At 40.0% G+C, this 5,564-nt stretch overlaps 1 protein-coding gene across 1 annotated transcript in view; it reads left to right on the forward strand.

The window, feature by feature from the left end:
• The first annotated feature begins 296 nt into the window (after nt 1–296).
• Nucleotides 297–5,564, forward strand: part of LOC118330796 (tumor protein p53-inducible protein 11-like) — a 35,881-nt gene continuing 30,613 nt past the window's right edge. The window contains exons 1-2 of the mRNA XM_035665477.1: nt 297–428; nt 4,481–4,599. The gene's annotated coding sequence lies outside the window, so the exon portion shown is untranslated. The remainder of the gene's footprint in view (nt 429–4,480; nt 4,600–5,564) is intronic.

Raw genomic sequence — 5,564 nt, forward strand, 5'->3', positions numbered from 1 at the left:
AAACAAACAAACAAACATCCACTGCTATTCATTCTAGCATATTATTACTGTTCTTCTTCTGCCCCCTTTGCAACCATAAAGTGTACATATTAATACAAATTATAATCTGCATGAAGAGTATTTTTCTACTTTTGGCCATTTCTTCCACGGTTATTTTTACTTTTTTTTTTTTTTTTTTTTTTTTTTTTTTTTTTAGACCACCTCGTCTCTGTATTACGGTAGAGACAATCCAAGGTGCGCTTTGGTGTGAGCGCGGGTTATTACGGTAATGTTCAGCCCCTTTGGATTGTTTGCTGCTCCTGGGTTCGTGAAAGCACGGAGCTCTGCGCTGCTCCTCCACACTATCCGCTCTGTTCACTCACCTAATACCGGACAACGTTAACGTTACAGTCGGAAACAAAACTCTGGAGACCTCTCCGTCTCCCGCTGTAAGTTGCACTTTTTTTTTTGTTTGTTTTTAATTTTTAATGTTTTTAAATATCTTACCCGCTTGTCTTTTCACTCGAACTATACAGTTGTACTTTAAGGTGCTTCAAGCTGCGTGTTGCTGTCTTGTTATATGTCAGTCTTGGATGGTTTAGCAGCTGAAATGTGAAGTAATTTGGTGATTGGAAGAGATTGTGGACACATTATTATAACAGCAGGGGAAGTTAAGTTGAGCGTGGTCGACAGCCATGAGAAATAAAGCCATTAACTTTACACTGTTTCCCTTCCTATCAGTGGCGTGTACGTTAAGGGAAAAAACGCTTATCTTAATCAAATCTTAGCTTATCTTAATCTCTTATTTTTTGTTGTTGTGTTGTTTGTCTTTGTAGCCGTATTAACAGCTGTACTGCTACACCCCACCCAGCCACTCAAGTTATTTAGCAGCCAAAGGTTAATAACATTTGCAAGCAACGAATTATTACCCAGTCTCGTTAAAAGCCTGAAAAATGTACTGTCACTGTTAAACATGGCAAAGGTCAACGTTTTCATAGTCTTAAATTATATTGCTGGTTTTGGACCCCCCCCCCCCAATTGTTTTTATTTATTTAAAAACAAATTGTGTTTTTTTTATGAATTAAAGTTAACACGTTGAATAAATAATATGTTTTTAAGGAGTGTGTTAGGGCAGCAAGAGCCAAAACACACCAAAATCTGGATATTTCAGTGATAGAAACTGCCCAGTATGGCCTGCACTTGAAATTATGTAATGAAAAGGAGCCAATGTACCAGCTGTGTTTTTACAAGGAAGAGGACAATCATACACAGTAATGTGCTCTTATTTTTATATAAGGGTTTTATTGGTGTGAGTGTACACAGATCACACTTAATTTCCCCCTGAAATTCAAATTAAGGTGTGTGTGTGTCTGTTGACATAGTTGCTGTCTCATTCCTGAATCATTCAACACCAGTTCCAGCAGTTCAGGTTAGTGTTTGGTTTGTCAAGACCTGTCCCAAGTGCAGTTCAGCAATGCTGCAGACTAAAGAGTCCTGTTGTCAGTGCTGTGAAATGAGCTACAGCCGACTGTTTAGCAGTCTGCAGGGAACCCCTCAGCCGTATTTCCCGTTAGTGTTGTTCGTTCGATTGGCTGAAATATAACTAATTTTCCACCTAAATTTGCTGAGTGTTTTTTAGAAGCAAGAAAAAAGACAGAATGAACAGTTGTATTTTTCCCTCAAAATGACAACCACTGCTGAATTCAGTGTGCATTGACATGCTACAAGCATTTCAACACACAACAAAACCTAACCCAAGATGCTGGCGTGGGTCAAACAGAAGCCAGTAACATGAGGGATGCGACATGGTGGCTTTTACGTTCCTTAAATCTCAAAAATTAGATGTCGAATATGGAGACAAATGAGGGATTTGTCCCCCTCAGCGTGAAGCCTTATAAATTGCTTTTTTTTTCTTTTTTCATGAATCGAGCCTTATTCCCATGGCAGCAGTCGCACTGTTTTCTAATTGCCTTGTGATCAGGAATCAACATGTCATCCAGGCTCTGTGGGCGGGCAGTGGATTCTAATTGGCCGACGAAATAGGAAAAGATGAAACGGGTCTTCCTTCTCAGTTCTTTGTGCCCATGGTGACAAAATTTTCAGCTGTGTGGAAAATGAATAAAATTGATGTGGAGTGGATGTCTGGTAGATACTGTGGCTGAGCATGGGACCACACGTTTTACACATCACGATTATCTCGGCCAAAATAACTAGGATACACAATATGATCACGATAATCAATAGTTTTAAAATGGGACTACGCTGGAGTCGCTTTACCTGACATTTTGCTCAGAAACACACATATTTATTGCATCACAGATAGACACCTTATCGCCCTGTTGTTCTTTATTTTTTAATCTCTACTATTTACAAACATCCGGTTTTAACTTTATTTAGTGAGGGATACAACAGGGAAGCCGAGCCTTCAGCCGTGGTGATTTAGGATTTTTGAGTCAAGATGTGGGCTTCCCCTTGTCCCCTTGTTCAAATTAAATCAGGAAATCAATATAGGACTGTATGCTGGCAAGCTAAACAGCTTTTTCAAGTCAAGCCATGTGAGGATTTTCACAATTATCCAGATTCCCCGATCATCACAACAAGGGAAGTTCACCACAATAAATCTTTCAAAGTGTTTTTTTAATCGCAATAATACCGTATATCATCCCATCCCTAACTGTGGCTGTGCTGATGTAGCCGTCAGCAACTTTTCTGGCTGAGGTACATTCCCAACAGGATCTCTGTTCTTTTAACCTAAGCTAGCTTGTTCAGAGCATTAGATATTTTCACTGTTAACACAGTAGCACTCTACTTTCTGAATGCAAGAGTGGCTCTGGTAAATGGGTCAGATCTGGCCTGATGTTGACCTTTTTAGACTGTTTTCTTTTTCCGTGAATGCTCGTGACTGCAGAATGTTTTCACCTCATCCAACCCTCGGAGACTATTTCAGCTTTTGTTGCAAGCTCTTCTCCCTAATGGCTCTCATGCCGAACAAAAGCACGGCTCTCTGTCACCGGACACTGGTACATATTGTCTTACAACTGTACTTAATACCTGCCTGACCCATGGAAATGCTATATTATATTATGACCTCCCTAGTCTATGGGGTACTATTGGTGGAAGTAGCACTATATTTACTACAAAACGGAGTACGAAAAAAAAAAAAAAATTCCTTTTTGCAAGTTTTGAGTGTGTCCCCATGCAATCCACCAGACTGGATTAGAGAGTACACCTGGTCTCAGTGGAGCTGGGCCGTGAGGCTGAACTGATCCTCGGAGAGTTCGGCAGTAGCATATGTAAATGGTTCTGTGTCTCTGTGTAGTTTTATGTGAAGAGGCACTAAGGAAGGCAGCAGCACTAAGGAAGGCAGCAGCACTGAGTACAGCCCTGGGAAGTCCCACAGGTCCTTCACACACTCTTGGCATGCTGCATGCTGGGTTGCCAGAGCAGATGCTGACCGCATTTCTTGTTTTAACCCCTCAGTGATTAATACTTCCAGTCACAACACAGCCCGGAAAAGTTACACAGCAAACTGTAAATAAAGTTTTAATGTTTATTGTTAGTTTAGCTGTATAAATGTACTCGTGAATATGCCGGCCATTGAAAGTGTGACCGTAGTGTTGAGGCTGCCTGGAGCACAGTCGTACGAAGAGAATCTTCTCCAAACAATGGCTCTAAAGGATCTTTGCCATGATGTTGTTTTTTATTACTATATTTTTTAACTGAAGGGGTGCATTATGCATTTTTTTTTTTACAATAATAGCTCTTAATCTGGATGTCTTCTTTGTCGTTGATTTGATAATTGTCCGTTTAGATTTATTCTTATAATAGCAACAAATATTATAAGACCTCAGCAAAATGGTCATCAGCTATATTTAGTTGCATCTTTCTGTATTGACTTCTGGTCTGTCTCCAGGGACTACCCCATACGAGCTATATTCTTCTGCTAGTGAGAATGGCTTTCTTCCCTTCGCTTTTAATTTCCTACAGTTTGGTGTGACAGTGGATTAGCCATAGGCTTTAATAATGACCCTACAGCAGATGTGCTTCTGTTAATTTCCAGTGGTCAAGATTAGAGAAGCCACCACCATATGTTGCTTTTCAGACTTTGTTGTTTTATGGCAGCGTTAGGCTGCCTAACTCATTAATTACATTCAGGGAAGACAGAAAAGCAATTCCATTGTTGAGTGGTGGCAAAACACTGTGGACAATTTCTGTGTATATTTGGCAAGTAATTTCCCTCAGGCAGTTCCAGCTGTCCTTATAAACTGAGCAAAATCTAATTTGGGATTCATTATCTTTGATAAACTCTGTACTTCATATTGTAATGTTGTGCAGCATGTGGTGCTATCTTTTGTTTGACTTGCTTGCTTCCTCTTTTGTTTGATCAAAAATATTTCTGTGGTTTTTTTATGAGACTACTCTGGTATTTTTATTTTGCTTGAGACATTTTAAGGAAAAGATTTTTCATTTTAAAACATGCACTATAATGTTCTGTTGACAGGTGAACAGGACAGCCCATCGGACATTTGGGAGAGTGGAGCAGTGGCAGCACCAGCATCATCTTCTTCAATTGGGGTTAGGAGCTAGGCGTGAACTCCACATCTAATAGAATCGTATTCAGTAAGTTAATGTTTTATTTTTGTTTCACTGCACTGATTTATGAATTATTCAGCAATTTATATGTCGTATAAGGCCTACAGTCACCTGAAATGGAAATATTGAAAAAGGAATATGCCAGGCTGTGCCGGTCAGCTGCAGAGAGCCACGCTGTTGAGGCTGTATGTATTCATGCTCACAGTGGAGTATTGTTGCTGTTTTGGCTGCTTCTGTGCACGCTGAAGAGTTTTTTTAAATATGGTTTCACATTTCCCCCTTTGCCATTTGAACAAAGTCACCTTTCACTTCTCCTTAGTAGCACTGAGCACATCACATCTAACATTCTAACGTAGTATGTCTGGTGAACTGACTTCCTGGCAGCCTTTTACTGGAAGGGAAGGACTAAACTGTTATGGTGAAAGAAATTGAAATATCTCAGCTGCTAAATGTTAAGAATTGAGGCGGCATCTTTATCTTTCCATAGGCTGACCCTGTCGCCTCAGAGCCAGCCCTGTTCAGGTGGTTTAATCCCTCTGCTACAAGCGTTGTTTTTTTTCATTTACTCACTGATTCCATTTAGACGTTGGAACTCTGCAGCAGCTCATCACTAAACATTTGGTGTTGCTAACTGTTGCATGCATAATGGATCAATCGAAGGTCCAGTGTGTAGGATTTAGGAGGCTCTATTGGCAGAAATTGAATGTAATATTTATAGGTATGTTTTCATTGGTGTATAATCAACTGAATATAGAAATTGTTATGCTTTTTTGTTACCTTTTAGAATGAGATATTTATATCTACAGAAGCTGCAGGTCAACTTCCATGGAGTGTGCCCTGTTAAACTGCCATGTCTCTAGAGTAGCCCAGAAGTGACAAACCAAACACTGGTTCTAGATAGGGGTGTTTTTTTGCACGTTTCGTGTTTTTTGTGGCCACTGTAGTTTCTCCTTCACGCTTGGAAGGGGAGGGTGAAGTGAGAGAGTTGCAAT

Source organism: Morone saxatilis, unplaced genomic scaffold (genome assembly GCF_004916995.1).
Source record: "Morone saxatilis isolate NCDOM2014 unplaced genomic scaffold, NCSU_SB_2.0 Contig2, whole genome shotgun sequence".
Classification (NCBI taxonomy): Eukaryota; Metazoa; Chordata; class Actinopteri; family Moronidae; genus Morone; species Morone saxatilis.